At 42.4% G+C, this 24,596-nt stretch overlaps 1 protein-coding gene and 1 long non-coding RNA gene across 2 annotated transcripts in view; one reads left to right on the plus strand and one right to left on the minus strand.

Annotated features, from left to right (window-relative positions):
* Positions 1-24,596, plus strand: part of CNTNAP2 (contactin associated protein 2) — a 2,930,334-nt gene that overhangs the window by 2,710,721 nt on the left and 195,017 nt on the right. The window lies entirely within an intron of this gene.
* Positions 1-24,596, minus strand: part of LOC141052759 (uncharacterized) — a 64,073-nt gene that overhangs the window by 21,648 nt on the left and 17,829 nt on the right. The window contains exon 2 of the long non-coding RNA XR_012220884.1: positions 5,163-5,281. This is a non-coding gene — a long non-coding RNA (uncharacterized lncRNA). The remainder of the gene's footprint in view (positions 1-5,162; positions 5,282-24,596) is intronic.

Here is a 24,596-nt window from a genome sequence, read left to right on the forward strand (position 1 = left end):
TCCCAGTCAGGCCGTGCACTGTTCTCAGGTCCTCTGCTGTGTCTGGTATTCTATTGTGCTCCTAGCACTTGCTCTGAACCTTCACGCTGCTTCATGCTCTGTAGTGCCTCTTGGCACACTCTAGTATCCTGTTCTCTGTCCCTTACTCTGTCGTACTTCCTGGTACTCTTTGTTCCTGTGCTCTGTAACACCTCCTGGCATGACTGCTGCTCCATTCAGTACTCTGTCGTGCTTCTGGCACGCGTCCTGCTTTGTTTACCTCCGGACGTATTACTTGCTATACGCCATACGTGCTCACGGCTACCTGTCTCGCACTATCTTTAGTTTGCTCACTTCCGTGCACATTCTTTGTGTTCCTGGTACCCAGTTCCCATACACTCATCCGTGCCTCCTGTGATCCACCCCTCTTGGTACCGGCTGTCGCGGTTCTGACCTCTGCGGTCCTTCCCCTAACGATCTCTGTATAGGGGTCGGTCATCACCTGGCGTGCTCGGCCCAGGGGCTCCAGATCCGCGACCCAGAGGGTCAACTCTTGGACGTTGTCTGCTCCTGAACGTCACAGGAGCAGATGCAAACCAAAGTTGGCACCAAGGCCAGCATGACAGGCCTCAGTGGAAAGCCAATGCCACTAAGGTGCCGGTCATCACCTGACAAGGTCCAGACGATGCTCGGTGAGACCCAGAGTCTAGAATGTCGGTGATGGTCAGACATTGAAGACCCGTGAGGGGGTGGCGATCAGGGGAGCATGCCTGTGGTTTCAGAGGGACAGCACGATTGAACAGGGCCATCACATACCATAACATTAGGTACCAGGGCCAGCCTGAGCTAAGACATTTGGTGGGGATGGAGCCAGTTCTTTAGTAGGGAGGCTCAATGCGTTCTACTAGACTTCATCAGAAAGACGTGCGGCCTAGATGGAAAACCCCGAGAATTGCAGGAGGAGCTTTCATGTGAACTCCCGTGAACGATCGTAACTACCTTGTAAAGAGAACATTAGTTTTATATTCTAAAGAGCTTTTATTGTTATTACAATTGCATTGTTATATGGCTGATTGTTGATTTGCATTGTTTAATATCAGCAATTGTCTTATAACTACTGTAAATTACACTGTTCACTGGCTATTCTTGTCTCATGTCCTCTGTGCGTTGTACCCATCACCTGCATTATATTTGCACCTTTTGTTGTCTAGTTTTTAGTGTTTTTCATCTGTTCTTTGTTGGTGCTTTATTTTTCTTTTAATTTGCTCATCCTTTAAATAAGACCTGTCACCAGGTCAAAAGTGTCCACTTAGTGCTCCTATTTCATTCCCACTGCTCCCATGAGTAAAGCATGTATTTTCTTTATAAAAAAAAAGGTCCTTTATTTTTATTGCTGATTAGTATGGTCTTCATCTAGGGGATGTTTACACTATTCTGTAGCATCAACATATTCAGTGTAACAAAATCAGATATTACAGACTGTCAACTGGATTAACAATTAAAGAGCAACCACTGTTTAATTTGTATTTCATTACAAATAGTAGTCTGTAGTTCATTATTAGCAATGTTTTCATGCGATCCCTACATCTACGATAAATCATTTTGGTTTTGGTGAGCTCTAATTAATATATCAAGACACTTTCAGCCTCGGTGGTCTGTCGTAAAAAGTCTTTATCAATCTTGCTTGAATTTTTTTCCCATTCTGTCAAACTAGTACGTGTTTTGTAAACTTTCCAAGACCATTCTTGAAAAATATAATAACATGCAGGTTTGAAGAGTTGCTCAAGACTGAACTTCCATAAGAAAATTAACCTTCAAAACTAAAGACTGACCTAGAACACAGAACACTTTGTAGAGGTAAATGTCCAAGTTTAATCACTTAACCCCCTCACAACCTTTGACACATATTTACCTATGTGTTTGGGGATGAATGAAAGGTAATCATTCAAATAAACACAGTGCATAACCAATCAAATCATAGGGGCATGCCCCAGATCATATATATTCACAAAATGATACGTCACCGCCCGGAGGGGGGTATTATGTCCTTCATTGCATCACACCTCTCACAGAACCACCCAATGACATCCATCTGAGGTGCGTCTGGAACACCCATCTATGTTGTGGCACGTCGCTTCGATGAATGCAGAAGGGCGCATACCATGGGCGCGTCAGGGCAGGTGGTAAGGCCACAAGAGCCAGACCCCACCCATGTCGGTCACGTAAACATGTACCCAGTCACATGACTGAAGCACCAGCCCAGGAAACATGTCCAGGGACAACTCCAGGCATACGCACAGAGTGCGCACCATGAGTACATCATTGTATAAAAAGTGCACAGTACATAATATATACTGTACGACAAAAAGTACATAATATGTGCTTAAGGACAAGACGACCAGGTAAATAAAAAAAATATGTATATGTGAGAAAAAATAACCACCAAATTAAAAAAACCAATAAAAAATGCAACTTTATTTGTTGCTCATATGCCTATATTGATGGAAAATGAAAAAAGTTATGGCTCTTGGAAGAAGTGGAGGAAAAAAATGAAAAACGCACAAATGGAAAATGTCAAGGTTGTGAAGGGGTTAAGTAGCCTCCACAATCATGCGGTGCAGTCTCCATTGGTACAAAGTGACATTCATACACTAGACGTTACCGGTCTCCAGAGAACAGATCTTTAAGTACAAGTAGCAGAACTTCTTTTGTCCTCTCGTGCAGGGTTAAAGAAATATTTGCAGCAACAGACAGATAATTTAGTGTGTATAAAAGGGATCAAACCGGGGAGAATCTACATATATCGCCAGTTTGGGTGATACATTGATGGCAGCTCAGTGGATGAAAAGATACATTCTTGTAGCTTAAGATGCATTTTTTACATATGTAAATCACAAAGAGCAAAGTCAGAAGTGTTTATCTATCCAAATAACTCTTGTTTGCCAACTGGGAAAAGGCATAATAGCATTTAATTATTTACCAGCCAGTAAGCAGATGTTCTTTGTGTCTTCTGTAGGAAACAGACAGTATCTTTTTGATGAATTCTACCTCCTGCGTCCCCATTAACTTTAATACAGAACCCTCCAGTCTTATGAATATAATAACCTCCTGGGAGATTTGGAAGTAGCTATGAATCCATTCATTGACTGGCGTTATTATTGTTATTATTATCAGCGGTGTTAAACTACAAGCTGAACATGTATTTTATGTACAGACCTTTGTTGCCAGGATTTCTGTCACCTTAACAGTGAGCATCTAGGTTAAACATCCATTTGGGACCAGTCATCTATCTGTTTTGAGAACGCAGGGATTCTGAAGGCTTATTACAGCTTTCAGCGCAGTGGGTGGTCAGCAGATCTCCTAATCCTGAAACTAACACTCTTTTTGAAAGCTAAAAATCAGCACTCTTGTTGCAAGATGAGCCAAAAATCAATGTATTGAGAGGAGCTCCTTTGATGCCAATAATTTATATCCGCTGTGCGCTGTGAAATCTTTTCAAAAGAAAGAAAAATAAACTAGTTCATAGAACTTCCTTACGTGCCAAAGTAGTACTAAACACCGGTGATTACAGCCATTACTATTCAGTTTACGAAAATTGGAAAAAAAAAATCAAAGGGGCTGCCGCCAAGTAAATAATCTCAGACAGGTCAAGAATAATTTCCCAGGTTAAATTACAGGATTATTTATAGAGTCCCATTCTGTATATCCACCGTTGTTATCTGCAGCTTTTACAAATAATGAATGAATGACGACCACGTAAAACACTTCTGAGGCTGGGCTCTGATGCATCCTGTTGGTGTCAGTACGGAATCCATAGCGAGATCAAAAACCACTCCATACAATGTTTTTGAACAGACTCTAGAACCAATCTGGCACAACAATTAACGAGCCAGATGTCAGAAACAATTCCATAGACAACCATGGGTTTATTTCTGGCATCGCTCTCCCCTTTGGAGTTTGATTACTTTGCCGGAGGAAAAAGATCAACTAATGGCAGAATACATGAAAAAGAGGCCTAATTAATGAATCATTATGTATTCAGAACATCTATTAAAGCTGATTTGTCTCCAGATTTGACAACAAAACAATATTACTTAATTATTATTATTATTATTATTATTATTATTATTAAATCAATTTCTTTGACCTGATGTGGCTAGTGTAATTACTTTTAAAAATCCATGCCAGAACGGCTGTAAAATTGTCATGTTAGGTTGAGCTGGTGTTGGACTTGTAAATTTCTCATTTTAATGTGAGAAAGGAAAACTTTCAAACAGAAGACAGCCATCCTGATATGGAATGTCAAATTTACTACACTATCCTCTGGTTTCACTAAACTTTTTTCTTCAAGTACAAAAAATGACAATTTCTTATAAGGCAACCTCCTTCAAAATATGCTCAAATTGTTATATTATTCATCTCCTAGTCTGAATGACCCATACCAATTTCTTCAGCACAGGAGTATTATGGTCCTGACCACATGGTGCTTCCTAGTCCATTAAGCTGCCAGTGGATACAATTACCTTAAGGCAAATGCTTTTAAAAAAGAACTTTAATTGTCATTGAAGCACAATACTAATGCCAAATCAGAACTCTTCCATCACATCTCGAAAAAGAGGAATATCCATAATGAAGGACCCCATTCAGGAAAAATGTACTGATGATCAGAGAGCAGCAAACTGTAGGCAAAACTGTATTTTTCTTTTTGACTTAAAGGGGTTGTCCACTACATTGATTTGAATTTGTTGTCTAGTAAATGAAGTAGCCCTCCTTGTAAAATAAAAATACATATTCACTTCTTGTACCGGTACCTTTCCAGCAATGTTGGCTCCAGGTCTGCCAAAGTATATGTGCAGCCTGTCAGTAGCCATTATTGGGCTGTTGCGCTATAACCTCTATGATAACTGTCAGACAAGTAGAAGTGGGAGCGCATCAGCCCAATAGCGGTCACTAATTGGATACACACTAATTGGATACAGTCCTCACGTAGCATAACAATGCCAGGCGAACCCCAGTAGAATGACAGCTGATAAGGCTGGAAGGGTGCCAATTTGGGGGTAAATTATATGATTATATTATTTTACTTCATCTGAAAAGGAGTTGTTCAGGTATGGACACCCCCTTTAAAGTTTCTTAGGAATGTCATATTGAAAGTCATCAACCAATGAGATAGTTTTACTTACTATGAAGAAGTCATATTCCTATTGACTCTTGAACAACACTCATGGTTTTTGCAAAACTGATACTTGTGAAAAAGTGTCAGGGTTTTGAGCCACCAGAAGGCAGATGTGCAGTGTACCAACTATAAAAATTTGGGCAAGGAAAAAATATATTTGTTAGTGGAACGCCAAGATTTTACACCATCAGTCACATGACAAGACATCTCTCTTCTTTGCAAAACATTTAATTGTACTGAAATGTATATAAACCTGGCATTTATTCATTTCAAATGTTTAAGTACAACAAAAGCTACTACTATTATGAGATAGTGAAATAAGAACGGATCATCGTCTCATCTTCTTGTCATACTTTGAAGACTAGATTTGACAGCAAGTGAGATTTTAAATAAGAACAGGAAATATTTGGTGATAACAGAGCAATCTATCCACAAAAAGTAAGATTTATAAGAAAAGGAAACACTTTTTATATGCTGAAACATGTTGACAAAAATGACCAGAATTTGGGGGTCTGTCTCTAAATAGCTCTAAATTTACTATCACCAATGTCTATGATAAAAGGGATTATTCTGTTTGATAAGAATACCCTCTTGGCTATGATTAATAAGGAGTAAAAGTCTCTGATACGATCTAGTTATATAAAGCCTGACCTCCTTTTCAAGTGTTTGGACATTTTTGTTTTTTTGTATTTTCGGGAAAATACGACACACATCACCAAATTTTTGGTCTCTCTAAGGCTAGTTTCAGACTAGCGTTTCTGGGCGCAGCACAAGGCCACCGCTAAGCCCCACCCCTGGCCGCGCCCCCTCCTGTCATCTCCTCCTCCGATCGCATGACTGTGCATGCGATCAGCGTACCCTATACTTAGCGTTGGGTGTGCTGATCATGCGCTGGTCTGATTTTGCTGGTGCTGCACCCTTTTGGCGCTCAGCCCAGGGCACAAAAACGCTCTGTGTTGCATTTTTGTGCCTGGGTGCAGCGCCAAAAGGGCGCAGCGCCAGCAAAATCAGACCAGTGCATGATCAGCACACCCAACGCTAAGTATAGGGTACGCTGATCGCATGCACAGTCATGCGATCGGAGGAGGAGATGACAGGAGGGGGCGCGGCCAGGGGTGGGGCTTAGCGGCAGCCCTGCGCTGCGCTTAGAAACGCTAGTCTGAAACTAGTCTTAGGTGGAAAAAACAGCCCTCTGACCAGTGTTATTCAATAGGGTTGTTCAGATGACTGTTTTTTTACACCGAATTTCTTCATGAAAAAAATTTGCATCAGATTTTTATGGATACATTGCAATTATTAACAATGGAAACTGTTTTTGATCTTATAATATTTATTCACTGCTGATGTAAACAATACATATTTAAAAAATATATTTTTTTTCTGGATGATTTTTAATATGTTTATGTGAACTGAGCCTTGGAGTATTAGGCTACGTCCCCACAGCCAGTAATCGGCAGTGCTTTGAATGCTGCGCTTGTCCACTGCATCCAAAGCGCTGCTGGCTTTTGAACGCAGGTGATTCCGCATGAGTTCATTGAACCATGCAGAATCACCAAGTCCAATAAATTGAGACGGGTGAAATTTATCTTGCAGACACTAGTGTCTCTGCAAGATAAATAGACATACTGAAAAGTCGTGCCGCAAGTCCCTCTCCGCAGGTAAGCCGTGGACGTCAGAGCATGCATAGTGGGCATGGGATTTTTTTTAATCCCATCCACTATGCTGTAACATCTGGACTCTGCGGGTTGGACGCTGTGGATGTACGCAACGTCTAAGCTGCAGCGTTTACTAACCGTGGAAACATACCCTTACAAACCCCACTATTCAACATCTTTGCATCAATGTATTTTGCTCCATGATTCCATAGTCGTGATTCATCTAACAGTTCACGCCACTATTCTGGCATAACACTGCATAACCCATAAGTTGCGCTTTTAGGCATTTTTCATGCCTGCTCTACCCATTTTTAGAAATGTGGGTAGAGTGCAGCCAAGAGTATGAATGAGCATCCTCAACAAATTTATCTTAATTTCAACCTCAAAAGTTGCGTAAATAACTACAGAAGGGTATTCCAGTCATAGTACATTTCTAAAATTTGGAAACAACAGCTAAAAGATGTGCAAAATTCATTAAGAGGCACTATATTGGCAGATCTTACTCCATCACACATTTTATCAAGACTTGCACCAACAAAACATCAGTCTTGATTAGTCAGGCCTATGGGTCTCTATTACACACATGCACTGTGCGTGCTTGTGTTACATCTTCTTTGCGCTTGTGTGATATAAGTGCTGTGCTTCTCTGGCATGAGAGCCATGTTTGAGTGACCTGTACATTGTGGTTGGGTTGTGCTTCTTTGACATGTGCTCTGTGTTTTCTAACTTGTGTACAGTGCTTGTGTGGTGCATGTTCTGTGCTTGTGTGACGCAACCACTTTGTTTGTGTAACATGTGAGTTGTGCTTCTCTGATGTGTGGTCTGTGCTTCTCTAACTTGTGAACTGTGCTTACATGATGTATGCACTGATATGATGTATCAACTGTTTTCTGATGTTTGTGCTGTGCTTCTGTCATGAGCACTGTGCTTTCATGATGTGTGTGCTGTGCTTGCAGGGACGTATTTAGAGTTTGTGCTGCCCTAGGCACTTTTAGTGCTGCCTCCCCCCATTGGTCAGTATGACTAAGGCCGGGTCAGACATGTGAGAAACTTGCATGAGTCTCGCATGTCAACACCCGGCACTGCCGCCGGTACTCGGACAGGAGCGTGCGGCTGCAAGACAGTCACCCACACTACACCACTATCCCTCATACCTAGCTCTGCTACTCCGCTCCTATCACCCACACTTAACCACTATCCCTCATACCCAGCCCACCTCCCGCATACCCACCTGCCCTGCCCACCACACCATCTACCTCTTCTTAGCAATGGAAGGAGCTGCCGGGGCCTTGCACTCATTGGCAGTCAGGTCTGCCGGGCCTGGCCTGCAGGTATCCGGAGAGGACCTCAGCCTGCACTGAGAACCAGCAGACACTTCCGTGTTGTGTGGAGGAGGGGGGCCAAGGGGAGAGGTCACAGCGAGGGCACTCTGTGGCTTCACAGATTAGGCATCACGAAGGCTGTTACTAAGCAACCGCAGAATGCCACAGTGTCCAGCGCTCACGGTCCTCGCTTCTGGATTCACCTGCCAGGGAAGGAGGCGGGGCGGATCGTCACGTAGGACCCCTGCAGCAGCCAGAAGACTGGGGTGAGTGGGCGGGCCGGCCCGGACTTAAAAAAAGAATCCTTGCCCAGGTGCCGCCCCCCACATCTTCCCGCCGTAGGCACCGGCCCTCAAGTGCCTAGTGGCAAATATGGCCCTGTGTGCTTGTGAAACATGTGCTGTGCTTGTGTAAAATGTGTGCTGTGCTTTTCTGATGTGTGCGGTGCTTGTGAAAAAATGTGTGCACTTTGCTTCCCTGGATGTGTGTGCTGTGCTCTTCTAAATTGTCTAAATTGTACACTATGCTTTTCTGACATGTGAGCTGTCCTTCTCTGCTGTGTGTACTATACTTTTTTGACATTTGCAGGTTTTGATTGGCATATGTACTTGAATGCCATGTGAGCTATGCTTGTGTGAAGAGTGCATTGTACTTCTCCAATGTCTGTGTTACATTAGTTTGACATGCGCTCTTCTGTAACATGTGCAACGTGCTTGTGTGATTTGTGTGCTGTGCTTGTGTGACTTCTGTGCTGTGCTTGTGTGACTTCTGTGCTGTGCTTGTGTGACAAGAGCTCACTTGTGAAATGTATGCTTTCCACTTGTTTGATGTGTCTAGTACTTGCTCTATGTTTGTGCGCGCTGTCCTTATCTAATGTGTGTGCTACGTTTTTCAGATGTGTGTACAATATGCTTTTGTTATGTTGATGAGGCCAAACACACATCTCACACAGGGGTCCTTGGAGCTCATTGTCTGCCCCTGATATAGAGTAATATTACTATATCAGATGGTTACAAACATTCTCTAACTGTACAATGCAAACATTATTCTGATTTGAAGAGTTTGCACGGAGTGTAATAGGGCATGGAATACAGTTTATTCGCTGCAGTTCTACTCTAACCATCTGGTGATTAGGACAAAAAGCAAATGAGAAACCTCTTTTCTAATTAATCAGTGCAGGAAAATCAAGTTATCAATTACATGCTGGTTTATTTTACTTGTGCTGAAAGCATGCTGCCTTCTTCTCTTTTTTACTAGACCCATGGTATCAGCTATACATGTCACAATAAACCAACATATAATTGATACATTGATATTGCACCACTGATTAATTAGTACGGAGCGTGAATTTTTATTCCTCTGTTCCCAGAGATACCGAAACACTCTGCATTTATGGCTACATATTTCTTTGGCTTTTATGTCTTTTTGTTGATTTCTTTCTCGTTAGATTTTTTTGAGATTCTGTCACATTCAATAGGAAGGTGCAATAAATTAAACACTAACAGGATTCATGTACATCAGAACAATTTATTTGCAAATGAATGATGGATGTGAATAATCAGTCTTCATTTTTGATTCACCTTCAAATATGTAAAAAAAAACATTTTTCCATTAATTGATTCATTTTAAAGATTTTTTTTTTGTTTTATACAGCATAAATTTAGTTTAGAAGGACATTTGGCACTTTGTCATTGATGGTTTGCCTGTAGGTAGGCCATTTTTATCATATCAGAGAGTGTTTAACCCTCCATGACACCTTCCTATGAGCTCAATGAAGAGGTCATAGCACTCCAATTTACTTAGGCATATAGTCTCTGTGAGCTGTGTGGTGCTGCAGCTCGTCCCATGAAGGGTTTGTGCAGATGTCTGATTTTCCCATGGTTTTCAGAGCTAGCCCTTGTACTGATGGTATTTTATGTGGCAGTACACATATTACATTTTTTATTCACACCGAGTGGTATGTGGAAAAAATTGGAGATTTTTCCCATTTTGATCTGAGGGCTCAACTGGATTAAAATTGCCAGTGTAAGACTTTGGGTCTGTGGAAAAAAAATTGGACAACATTCGGATGACATCTGAGGGTTATCCAATTGTCATGGACTGACAGAAAGCCCAAGATGGAGAAACATTTTTTTTTCTCTCCACGTACAAGAAAAACTGATGCCACTCTAATTGATCTCTTGTCAAACTATGATCAGAATAATTGTTCTGTTTTTCATGTATGTGGAAAAATCAGTCTTGTGAACCTACCATTAGGGCTCGCTCACACAAGTGAATAAATCAGATGAGTGCAGTCCAATAAAAAATCGGATTGCACTCGGCCCAGTGTTATTCTATGGGACAGTGCACATCTGTGACTATTTTCTCATTATGATTCAGCATGAGAAAACTATCACAGCATGCTGTGGGTGGCTGCACGAATTGGATTGCATGTGCTCATACAAGTCTATGGGTGCATGTGAAACATCCAATGTCAAACAAATGCAGTGCAATTCCCACAGACGCCGACAAAGGAGGAGATGGATAAATTACTCTCTCCATCTCCTCTGCACCTGTGCTTCGATTCTCCCATGCCAGAGGTTCAGAACATAGAGCACTGACACTCGGCTCAAACTCTGGAGCTGGAGCCGAGTCTCATTCATATATCGCATCCGATGCTCTTGCATTGGATGATATATGCTAGTGTCACTTCAGCCGTATGGGTACGTGTGATCCAATTCTCGCAACCACTCACAGCATGCTGTAACTGTTCTGCACTGCCTTAGAGTAACACTTGTCTGAGTACTATCCAATTTTTTATCTGCTTGTACTTGCTCGTGTGAGCGAGCCCTAAGAGTATGCAACTCTCACGGTCAGATGCTCACTAATCAAATATTGATTTTTATTACAAATATACGTCCTAGATTTTGGCACAATAATTGCCCTGAAGAGTTAAGAACCTTTTACACCAGATGACCCGCACTAAATAACCACCATTACTGTTTTGGTGATCAGTGATAGTTTAATATTGCGCTTACACAAGCAGACATCACTTCAGATACGCACTGAGTAATCTGTAATAGATCGTCCAGGGCACATAGGCTGCCATAGTACTCAGCAGCACAGATCCTAGTTACACAGGATGATGGGCAGCAGAGAACGATGCAAACCAAAGGACTACTTCTCCTGATTATAAGAGTTTTATCTCTTTCGTTGGGTGATCGGCGGCCTAATTACACGGCATAATTATCAGGAAATGAGCGTTCCTAGGGACACTCATTCTCAATTATCCTGTAGTGTAAATGCACTTTTAATCTGAAAACAGAGATAAGGGAGTTGTTCATTTTCTGGACTGTAAAAGGTAGAAACAAACTCAATACTGTTTTAGAGAAAATATGGGTCAAACCAGTAATTAACCCACGGGTACTTGGTCAGGCTCTTGGCTTTCTGTAGGCTTTCTCCAAGTCCTCATTTACCTGGATCCAATTGCGAAAACTTTCATCATTCTCCAAACACCTTTACTTGTTAAAAATGTGTTGGCTTTTATATCACATATACTATTAAAATCTAGAACAATCAATAAATAAAATTGAAGAGTAAGATTATTGCTACTGAAGTTTTATAAAGGTTGGGTTTTGGTTTCTGTCTTTGCTTTTACTAAATAGTTGGTGGTATCAAAGGTATTATGAAGAGATCTGTGTGAGTAACCAAACACCAGGTCCTTCTTTTGGATTTTGGGTTTGCCATTTAATATCTTTTTTTTTTTAAGAAAGAAGCTGTCATTTACTCAAGCAGAAAAATGTTGCCTGCATACATGGACGTATATCATAAGATTATATAAGATAAATAATTATTAGATAAATAATTGACAGTTATTTAATTGCATTGTACTCAATGGTATTGTAACTAAAGGCAGTGCATCTTCTGTTGGCCAAAATTGTTAATGGTTAAAAGGGTTACTCATCCTTAGGCTACAAGTCTGCAATCACTCTATGTGACTACAGACTTGTGAATCCTCATGGCAGGCACACTGCGAGTTGTGAGGATTTGCCGGGAGTGGCAGCTGCTTGACCGTGAGTATGTGATTTGCATACATATAGTCACATGCCAACTAGATGGGCTTGGCCTCACTCATTGCAATTGTATTGAACGAGGTCAGATACAGTCTAGACGGAATGTGGCCGGAAGTATGCAAATCACATACTTGTGGTCACTTGACAGCCCAATGTGAGGATTAATAAGTCTGCAGTTACATAGAGTGACTGCAGACTTGTACCCTAAAGCCGGACAACTCCATTAAATGTGACTCATGTGTACCATGTCAACACATTGATAATTAAAGCCAGAGATAAATTGCAGATAGCCCTAATTTCCCCCTCCTACACATCATACATACACGCACACATGCACATGGCCAAGCATTCGCATGTTCTAAATTGATAGAGGGGACCAAGACATAGCTGAACAATTTTAGAGTCCAAAAGGTGGATCGGCACTCTGTGTGAACTGGCACTGAAGGAAAATGCAATGTATAGAATTCAATAAGGTCCTGACACTCACATGCTGATGAATCAGGCTATTAATCCAATAAACACATAAATCCAGTTAGATTGTTGATGAAAGCCTGCGATGGCTGAAACATGTCCTAATTCAATGTATGTGTTTATTGGACTAATAGCTTGATTCATCAGTACGTGAGTGCCAGGAACTCATTGAATTCTATAGCTGGACAATCAATCTGTTTTTATATGCTGGTTTATCAGCTGTGTATAGAGGTGTTAGCGGTCATTATAATCCTGACTTCAGTTTTAAGGAGCCTGCAGTAAACTCTCTATTGACATTTAGTATAAGGGGGTCGTTACACGCACCGATATTGTGAATGATATCGTTGCAATGTCACCAGTTTGGTGACGTTGCAGTGATGTCGAAATGACATCGTTGCGTGTGACATGTAGCAACGATCAACGATCAGATGGCTGATCATTAATCATTGCTTAATGCTCTGAGCCATAATTCTCTCACTGGTCTCCTGCTGGGCAGCACACATTGCTGCCTGTGACAGCAAGAGACCAACGATCAGCGACGCTGGGAGCTGGTATCCAGGGTAAACAGCAGGTAACTAATAACCGCGCGGGTCTTAGATACCTGCTGTTTACCCTGGATACCAGCATGCACAGCGGGTCACTAAGAGCCGCGCGGCTCTTAGATACCCGCTGTTTACCCTGGATACCAGCGCTGGTATCCAGGGTAAACAGCGGATATCTAAGAGCCGCACGGCTCTTAGTTACCCGCTGTGCACGCTGGTATCCAGGGTAAACAGCGGGTATCTAAGAGCCGCGTGGCTCTTTAGTTACCTGCTGTTTACCCTGGATACCAGCTTGCTTGCTGGTCCTGACCGCTGGTGGGTCTGTCTATGTGACAACTCACCAGTGATCAGCTAACTATGTCCCTGCGATCTCTGAAAAAGCCATAATGGCCAGTGAGAAAATGGCAAGGTTACTAATTTTGATTTGTTGTTAAAAATAAAAAAACATTACCAAAAAGGTTTAAAAATAGGTGTAATACAAAAACATGATTTAAAAAATAAGTCATTTTCTGATGAAATATTCCCTTTAAAATGTAAAGTGTATCAGTTGGCTGGAGAAAAAAATGTGTCCTATAACCAAGAGCAAAGCTCTATTGTATCATGAAAGAGTCATTCAATAAAGCAAATAGATTGTTTTACTGTTTCACGAAGGCAGGGTACTTTATATGCTATGTATTTTCTGTATTTGGGAGATAATCTTGGCTATTGGTGTCACATGGTAACCTTGGCTGTGATCTTTGCTGCATTTTTAAGTCCTTTTTTCTTTTTGAGAAACAAACAGGAGTTTTCAAAAACAAGTTTAAAACGATCATAAAACTGAAAATCAACAAGTCACAACATCCATCTGTGGTCGACTTTATGATAAAGTTTAGGTGATTTAAAGCTTCTGCATCAAATTGATATTTTCTTCCAAGCTAGGTCAACATAAAATACAAATGACATAAAAATGAGCACTGCTTTTATTCTTCTCGCTCTCGCATTTTGGTCGGACAGATGAGAACAGTTGGTTTGGAATGAAATAAAAGATTATTTGCACGCATCACAGGTGCTAAACATAGTCCAAGGTTCTACATTCAGATTATAATTTCGAGCAAGGAAAGAGTTATAGCAAGGACCACATTGCTATATTCTGAGCCCATTCATTTTACTGACACATCTGTATCTGAGTGGTTTGAAAACTGATTCATTGCGCCTGAGATATAAAAGTAACATTTTCAAATGAAAACTTTTGTAATTTTTTTTCGGCCAAGGCTTGTAATATGATTTCTTCAATTTTAACACCAAGCACTACTGAAATGATGAATGCAACAATACACACTGATTTTAATCTACTATCTACAACATCTACACAAAAGTCCTCAAATAAATGTGTGTGTGAATGTGTATGTGTGCACATATGTATGTGTGTGCATGTGTATGTGTGTGTATGTGGGTGCATGTGTATGTGTGCGTAAGTGTGTGCGTGTGTGTGCATGTGTGTGTATATGCGTGTGTATGTGTGTGAATGTGTATGTGTGTGTGCATGTGTGTGAGTGTGTATGTGTGTGCATGTGTATGTGTGCATGCACATGTGTATATGTGTGTATGTGTGTGAATGTGTATGTGCATGCATATGTGTATGTGTGTGCATGTGTGTGTGTGTGCGTGTGTGCAGGTGTATGTGTGTGTATGTGCATGCGTGTGTATGTGCGTGCACGTGTATGTGTGTATGTGTGTGAATGTGTATGTGCATGAATGTGTGTGTGTATGTGTGTGAATGTGTATGTGCATGCGTGTGTATGTGTGTAGGTGTGTATGTGTGTGTATATGTGTGTGTATGTGCAGGAATGTGTGTGTGAATGTGTATGTGTGTGTGTATGTGTTATGTGAGTGAATGTGTATGTGCGTGCGTATGTGTGTGAATGTGTATGTCTGTGCGTGTGAATGTGTGGGCATGTGTGTGCATGTGCATGTGTGTGTATGTGTATGTGTGTGTATGTATGTTAATGTGTACGTGCATGCATGTGTATTTGTGTGCGTGTGTATGTGTGAGCATGTGTATGTGTGTGCGTGTGTATGTGTGTGCATGCGTGTATGTGTGCGCGTATCTGTGTGTGTATGTATATGTGTGTGTATGTATGTGTGTGAATGTGCATGTGTGTGAATGTGTGGGCATGTGTGTGCATGTGCATGTGTGTGTATGTGTGTGCTTGTGTATGTGTGTGTATGTATGTTAATGTGTACATGCATGCATGTGTATTTGTGTGCGTGTGTATGTGTGAGCATGTGTATGTGTGTGCGTGTGTATGTGTGTGCATGTGTATGTGTGTGCGTGTGTATGCGTGTATGTGTGCGCGTATCTGTGTGTGTATGTACAGTTGTGGCCAAAAGTATTGACACCTCTGCAATTCTGTCAGATAATACTCAGTTTCTTCCTGAAAATGATTGCAAACACAAATTCTTTGGTATTATTGTCTTCATTTAATTTGTCTTAAATGAAAAAACACAAAAGAGAATGAAGCAAAAAGCAAAACATTGATCATTTCACACAAAACTCCAAAAATGGGCCGGACAAAAGTATTGGCACCCTCAGCCTAATACTTGGTTGCACAACCTTTAGCCAAAATAACTGCGACCAACCGCTTCCGGTAACCATCAATGAGTTTCTTACAATGCTCTGCTGGAATTTTAGACCATTCTTCTTTGGCAAACTGCTCCAGGTCCCTGATATTTGAAGGGTGCCTTCTCCAAACTGCCATTTTTAGATTTCTCCACAGGTGTTCAATGGGATTCAGGTCTGGACTCATTGCTGGCCACCTTAGAAGTCTCCAGTGCTTTCTCTCAAACCATTTTCTAGTGCTTTTAGAAGTGTGTTTTGGGTCATTTTCCTGCTGGAAGACCCATGACCTCTGAGGGAGACCCAGCTTTCTCACACTGGGCCCTACATTATGCTGCAAAATTTGTTGGTAGTCTTCAGACTTCATAATGCCATGCACACGGTCAAGCAGTCCAGTGCCAGAGGCAGCAAAGCAACCCCAAAACATCAGGGAACCTCCGCCATGTTTGACTGTAGGGACCGTGTTCTTTTCTTTGAATGCCTCTTTTTTTTCTCCTGTAAACTCTATGTTGATGCCTTTGCCCAAAAAGCTCTACTTTTGTCTCATCTGACCAGAGAACATTCTTCCAAAACATTTTAGGCTTTTTCAGGTAAGTTTTGGCAAACTCCAGCCTGGCTTTTTTATGTCTCGGGGTAAGAAGTGGGGTCTTCCTGGGTCTCCTACCATACAGTCCCTTTTCATTCAGACGCCGACGGATAGTACGGGTTGACACTGTTGTACCCTCGGACTGCAGGGCAGCTTGAACTTGTTTGGATGTTAGTCGAGGTTCTTTATCCAACATCCGCACAATCTTGCGCTGAAATCTCTTGTCAATTTTTCTTTTCCGTCCACATCTAGGGAGGTTAGCCACAGTGCCATGGGCTTGTAACTTCTTAATGACACTGCGCACGGTAGACACAGGAACATTCAGGTCTTTGGAGATGGACTTGTAGCCTTGAGATTGCTCATGCTTCCTCACAATTTGGTTTCTCAAGTCCTCAGACAGTTCTTTGGTCTTCTTTCTTTTCTCCATGCTCAATGTGGTACACACAAGGACACAGGACAAAGGTTGAGTCAACTTTAATCCATGTCAACTGGCTGCAAGTGTGATTTAGATATTGCCAACACCAGTTAGGTGCCACAGGTAAGTTACAGGTGCAGTTAATTACACAAATTAGGGAAGCATCACATGATTTTTCAAACAGTGCTAATACTTTTGTCCACCCTCTTTTTTATGTTTGGTGTGGAATTATATCCAATTTGGTTTTAGGACAATTCTTGTAACAGTCAACGTGGGACTGGACACAGCGCCTCCAGCAGGGCGAATTTATGACACACGTGACCCTGGATACAGCGCCTCCAGCGGGGCGAATTTAAATAATACCGGGACGTGCAGCCGGATACACCGCCTCCAGCTGGCGAATTTAAAGTACACGTAAAACTGGATACCCCGCCTCCAGCTGGCGAATTTAAACAATAAGGGGAAACACAGGAACAATTACAGTGGTGGGCCCTGTAATAGGGAATAGGGACATGGAGATCTCCTGAGCTCCCCTGAGGCAGCGTCCCTGCACTCCTTACATTCCCTATACAGGCTCCGAACCTGTCGCCGCACGCGAACCTTATGCCCTGACTCGCCCTGAACCTAGTCCCTCGCTAGGGCATTGGTCGGTGCGGAAACTAATCCCACCACTGCACTAAATCACACATAAGGAAAGTCACAAACAGGGGAAATAGAAAACTTATCTCTCTCTCTGTGCAAATGCTCCAGCACAGAGTCCAGCAACCGACTGCAGCCTTCCTCCTGAATAGCTGCCACCAAGTTCAGTCAGCGCTGCAAAGAACTCCCTTCTGTGACTCCTTCCACACCAGGACTCAGATTGAGCTGAGCAATCTCTCCAGCTCCTTCCACCACCAAGGTTGGTTGCCAATGAACAACTATCACCAACAATGATTGCACACACTGAGACTAATTTATAGAGCCTCGCACCTGAATTATAATTAAGTGCACATTAACCTAAAACTAAGGTGCGATACCACTCACCACCACCGGGGCAGCTCAGAATGAATGACACCACGTGTGATAACTCTAATGGCCACCGGGGGCAATCACGTCACACTTTGCACTTGACAAAGTAAAAAAAATTCACTTTGTCAAGTTTAAAACTGTCAGATCATGACAGTACCCCCTCCCCAATGAGGGGCCTCTGGACCCTCAAGACCACCCCACATTAGGGAAACACCTACAGCGGGGACGCCCAGACCCTGAGTTCACCCCACCCTCACCTGAATTCAAATTTATGACAAACACACAGCTGGTATAGGCAATAAAGTTTATTTTGGAGGCACCACTCATCTCCACAGCACCGACCTGGGGAACGAGTTTATGTATGAGTATGTTTGTTTGTTATGAGCTGATCAGGCTCCACAACACACTTCCACAAGATGTTTTCTGGTGGCACCCATACACACTCGTTCACACACAGGTCCGGACCTGAACGTTTATTGCACACATTCGTTTGTCATAAAACTTGGTGAACTCATTCTGGACCTGATAACAGAGGCGTCCCCCTGTGTCACCACACACACACCCCCGCACTACACCATAGGGTACACCACCCTCCAACCCTTTCCACCACGAGGTCTGCCCCTCACAGGGTTTGCTAGCGGCGAGGGCTGAAACTTGCCCCTACTCCCCCGCCGCACAATCGCTGCTCTCACTGGAGAGGAAGGGGTCCCCTGAAGAGAGACGGCAGAGACAGTGGTCTCAAGGCAGCAGCCCCCACACGACTGCCCCCAGCTGACTACTTCCCTAGCTCGCCAATCTATCCCCGGGTTGTGTTTTTTCAGCCAAGGGAAGCCTAAAACGATAGGTACTGGCATTCCCTCCAAGACGTAGCATGACAAGGACTCCTCATGATGTCCAATACGCAGATGGATGTTTTCTACGACTTGGGTAAGGCTCCCCTGACTCAGTGGAACAGAGTTAATGGCCTGGACGCTTATAGGTTGGGCCAGCGTCCTACACTTCAGGCCATGAGTCTGGACAAAACGAGCATCCACCAGACTGACTCCTGCTCCGCTGTCCACAAGCACCGGTACCACCTCCGGTACCCCGCCAGCTAACACTTCTGCTGACATAATACCTTGGGAGGGAAAAATGGAGGAAATGTACACTCCCTGGTTGCCTCCCTCCAAACGACCAGGGGTCTGCGGCTTCTGAGATGACACAGATATTTAGGCACGTAATGGGCATGCCTTAAGGAAATGACCAGTCTGCCCACAGGAAAAACATGCCAACCCCACTCCCTGAACCGTAGGCAGGCCTGAACACAACCCAACACCTCCTACTTGCATAGGTTCGTCCGGAGACTTGGCACGCCCTGGGCAGGCTCCCATGATATGGCCCGGCTTCCCACAGGAAAAGCATACCCCCCCACCACGGCGAACCCCAGGCAACCCCCTATTTGTACCAACAACACCGGGCTGCCTGGGTTCCACCAACCATACCGGGGGGTCCTCACCCCTGGAGAGGACTACAGGGGGCACATTTTGTGTATGTCTTTCCCTAAGGCGTCTATCCACCCGGATGGCGAGGGACATGGCGGCCTCCAGCAACCTGGGGGCGGCGTACTGCACCAGAGTGTCCTGCAACTTAGGAGACAGACCCTGCACAAATTGACTCCTAAGTGCAGGGTCATTCTACTGAGTGTTAGTGGCCCATCTCCTAAACTCAGAGCAGTACTCCTCAGCAATCCGGGCTCCCTGTTTACACCTACGGAGTCGGGATTCCGCCAGAGAGACGCCATCAGGATCCCCATACACAAGCGCCAAAGCCGCAAAAAACTCGTCCACGGACTCTAAAGATGGTGAATCGTCCGGCAGGGAGAAGGCCCAGGATTGGGGATCCCCCTTCAAAAGGGACATAATGATTCCCACCCGTTGCTCTTCGCTCCCTGAAGAACGAGGGCGCAGCCTGAAATATAATTTACAGGCTTGCTGAAAAACCAAGAATTGATCTCTCCCTCCAGAAAACCGGTCTGGGAGAGATATCTTGGGTTCTGGCTGAGCCTGTGCCTGAATCAAACCTCCAAAGCCCACCAACAGCTGCAGTTGCTGCACCATCTCACCGCTCAGCCCCCTAATCTCTTCAGTAAAGGTCTGCAGTACCTGGGTAAAGGTTTGCATTAGGTCCATAGCTCAGTAGAAAAGAAAAAATTTTACGGTTGGTGATAATGTAACGGTCAACGTGGGACTGGACACAGCGCCTCCAGCAGGGCGAATTTATGACACACGTGACCCTGGATACAGCGCCTCCAGCGGGGCGAATTTAAATAATACCGGGACGTGCAGCCGGATACACCGCCTCCAGCTGGCGAATTTAAAGTACACGTAAAACTGGATACCCCGCCTCCAGCTGGCGAATTTAAACAATAAGGGGAAACACAGGAACAATTACAGTGGTGGGCCCTGTAATAGGGAATAGGGACATGGAGATCTCCTGAGATCCCCTGAGGCAGCATCCCTGCACTCCTTACATTCCCTATACAGGCTCCGAACCTGTCGCCGCACGCGAACCTTATGCCCTGACTCGCCCTGAACCTAGTCCCTCGCTAGGGCATTGGCCGGTGCGGAAACTAATCCCACCACTGCACTAAATCACACATAAGGAAAGTCACAAACAGGGGAAATAGAAAACTTATCTCTCTCTGTGCAAATGCTCCAGCACAGAGTCCAGCAACCGACTGCAGCCTTCCTCCTGAATAGCTGCCACCAAGTTCAGTCAGCGCTGCAAAGAACTCCCTTCTGTGACTCCTTCCACACCAGGACTCAGATTGAGCTGAGCAATCTCTCCAGCTCCTTCCACCACCAAGGTTGGTTGCCAATGAACAACTATCACCAACAATGATTGCACACACTGAGACTAATTTATAGAGCCTCACACCTGAATTATAATTAAGTGCACATTAACCTAAAACTAAGGTGCGATACCACTCACCACCACCGGGGCAGCTCAGAATGAATGACACCACGTGTGATAACTCTAATGGCCACCGGGGGCAATCACGTCACACTTTGCACTTGACAAAGTAAAAAAAATTCACTTTGTCAAGTTTAAAACTGTCAGATCATGACAATTCTTTTTGTGTTTTTTCATTTAAGACAAACTAAATGAAGATAATAATACCAAAGAATTTGTGTTTGCAATCATTTTCAGGAAGAAACTGAGTATTATCTGACAGAATTGCAGGGGTGTCAATACTTTTGGCCACAACTGTATGTGCGTGTGTATGTGTGTGAATGTGCATGTGTGCATGTGTATGTGTGTGTATGTGTGTGCATGTGTATGTGTGTGCGTGTGTATGTGTGTGCGTATGTATGTGTGTGTTTTAAGCAAGTATGTACAAATTATAGCAATAATTTTAAATTAGAAGTGTTAATATTTTATTTTTAAATTGTAACAAAAGTCTAAGTGAATAAACAAAAGAGAAATCTAAATCAAATCAATATTTGGTATCAATATCCTTAGCCATCAAAGCATCATTTCTTGTAGGCTCACTTGCACTGTCAGGGGTTTATTGGATTATAGTCAGGTGTATGAGTAATTATTACACATTCAATTCTTAAACATTAGGATTATTGTTATTTTGATATGTAAATGGAAACATTGTCATAATTTTAAATAGAAATGTGTAGGAGGCTAAAAAAACGGGTTGAAGAATAGACAAACTCTGTTGAAGCTCTAGAAGACAGTTTCATGCCACAGGTCAAACACATGATAAGACTGAACACATCAACAATACATAAGGTAGTTATGCATTCATATAGTTGGTAGTGGTCATAATCATAGATGCCTAAGGTCCTGCACATGAGGAAAAAGACAAAGCAAATCAGAAGAACTATACTACATTTCTAATTGGAGGGATTTCATAAAATTACTATTATTTTTATTATTGTTGTTATTAGATCTACTACATTTTGGGGTAGGATCTTAGAGATGGGAATACCACTTTAAAAACCTCAGGGAGAATATGCCAAGTCATGTAAATGTGGTTATTTCTGCGTGTGGCGCTCATACTCCATATGTTCTTTTTCATTTTTTTTATTTGAAAATGATTAGCCTGACTATCAAACTTCTAATGTAGAGCAGCAAAATTGGGAGTTTATGATACCATCAATGAAATATAGGAAATGGGGAATTCTGAAGAGACAAGTTGTCATCAATCTCCATTGAACATTCAGGCTCTAAATGAGTTCTTGGAGAATGGAAAAATGGAGAATGGAAAAGATAGATGTTGTAATAAATCGCCATCTTGTTTATTCCATGCCTATAGAAGACTTGGTGCTGCGCTTACAAATCATGGAGTTCATACAAAATACTAGATGTAGTAGTTTTTGATGTGGGGTGTATTCAATTTTGCATCCACTAATTTGAGTAAAGCTGAAGTTTATTATAGTGAAAGTTACATTAACTTTACTTTCATGTTATGGGTTAAAAAATGTTCTATGCGCTGATTAATGGATCTATCCCCTTCGATGCCTTAGAGGAACACGGTGACGAGGAGGGTAGGTTCCACATATTAGTTTGTAAATTGAATAATCAGGTCTGCATACTAGTCAATTTGTACGCACCCAATAGAGGCCAACATAAGTTTCTCAATAAGTTGATGAAAAAGGTATCATCTGAGAGGAGAGGACATCTGTTTCTCCTTGGCAATTTTAACCTCACCCCAGACAGCACGATAGACTCATCTTCACTATCTAGACCCATTACTGATAACCTAAACACTTGGCTTGATAAAAATGAGCTGTTCGACACTTATAGATGCCTAAATTCTTCTTCAGTAGAATTTTCACATTTCTCCGATACCCACCAATCCGCATCGCGAATCAACCTCATCGTTTCTGATGTTTTTTCTCTTACCAGATTTGAAGATGTCTCTATTGGCCACAGAACAATGTCCGACGATGCACCTGTTATTGGAAAAATTTTTCTAGGTCCTCCGCTAAGAAATACCAAACTTTGGAGATGTAACGCCAACATTGTCAATAACCCCATACATAAAGTTACCTTACAAAACGCTGTCAACAACTATTTTAATGAGAACAAGCCAGAAGACACCAGTCCGCTAACAAATTGGTGTGCTCACAAGGCAGTGGTAAGGGGTATCCTAATAGACATTTCCTCTAAGAACAAAAAGGAAAGTAACCTAAAAATTTCCAATATCCAAAAATCAATTCGGAAAATAGAGAACATTATAATTGGTTTGCCCTCGCCATCACCACAACATCAATCGGACCTATCAAAACTCAGAATTGACCTTAGGAATCTAATTCAGGCCCCCTATGAAGCCGCAGTGAGATCATCCAAATTCTATTACTATACCTCTCTAAACAAGCCCACAAAATACATGGCCAACAAAATTAAAAACAGCAGAATTGAAAATAAAATAAAAAAAATCAAATCTCTTGTAGGAAACTCCAAAATTTCCCATCCTCAAGAGATTTCAAATGAATTCGCAAAATTTTATGCCAATCTCTACAACTTAAATGCCAACCCCACATCTTCGCTTCAGAATACAGCAGAAATTGCCAATTACCTCTCATCTATTAACCTCCCCCTTCTTTCTGAAAATGACCTTTCGTTCTTATCCGCCCCAATAGACAAATCAGAAACTGAGGAAGCCATCAACAAGCTCGACCTCCACAAATCTCCAGGCCCCGACGGGTTCACCAATACATATTATAAAGCTTTCAACACTATCCTTTCACCTCACCTCACCTTGGCCTTTAACCATGCTTCCAATACAGGTCAATTTCCCTCTGAGATGTTGGAAGCTTCCATCTCAGTTCTACCTAAAAACAAAGGAGATCCAGAGGCTATCGAGAATTTTAGACCCATATCCCTCCTTAACACTGATGTTAAATTATATTCTAAAATTCTAGCGTACAGGCTTAGCTCCATTCTCCCTAGGCTTATTCATAATGATCAGTTGGGCTTTATCAAAGGAAGGCAACCAGCGGATGCCCCAAGGAGACTGATAAACTCCATAAAATGGGCCAATGCTACCAAACACCCTATGACTTTAATATCGCTCAACGCAGAAAAAGCGTTCGATAGATTAAGCTGGCCCTTCCTTCGAGAAACCCTAACTAAATTTGGATTCAATGATTCACTAGTAACCTCCATAATGGCTCTTTACTCATCCCCCAAAGCCAGAGTAGTTTGCAATAACCATGTATCTGACACATTCCTCATAAAAAATGGTACTAGGCAAGGTTGCCCCATTTCTCCTCTCCTTTTCAATCTTGCCATGGAGCCCCTAGCAGAACGAATTAGAAACCATCCTTCTATCAAAGGTATAGACACGCAAAACTGCCAATATAAAATTAGCCTCTATGCCGACGACTTATCCCTTACTCTTACGGACCCCTGCATCTCCATCCCTGAAACTATCTTTGAAATTGACCAATTCTCTGCCATAGCTAACTTTAAAATTAACCACCAAAAATCATATATTCTCCAGATTAACGTTAATGAAAAATCAGTCTCTTATATCAAAACAGTTACTTCTCTTAATTGGACCAACAAAACTCTTCCCTACCTAGATGTACTCATCTCCAAAAACCTCACACAGATGGTCAAATCCAATCTTAATAAAATGACTGAAATCATCAATAAAGACAATGCCACCTACAAAACTAAACACTTAACCTGGTGGGGGAAGGTCTTGACAATGAAAATGTTCACTATTCCTAAACTTCTTCACATACTTAAATGTCTTCCTCTCCCAATATTCTCTATCCACCTTACCAGCATGC

The sequence above is a fragment of the Dendrobates tinctorius genome, unplaced genomic scaffold (genome assembly GCF_039654945.1).
Source record: "Dendrobates tinctorius isolate UK_male_01 unplaced genomic scaffold, ASM3965494v1 ptg000162l, whole genome shotgun sequence".
Lineage (NCBI taxonomy): Eukaryota > Metazoa > Chordata > Amphibia > Anura > Dendrobatidae > Dendrobates > Dendrobates tinctorius.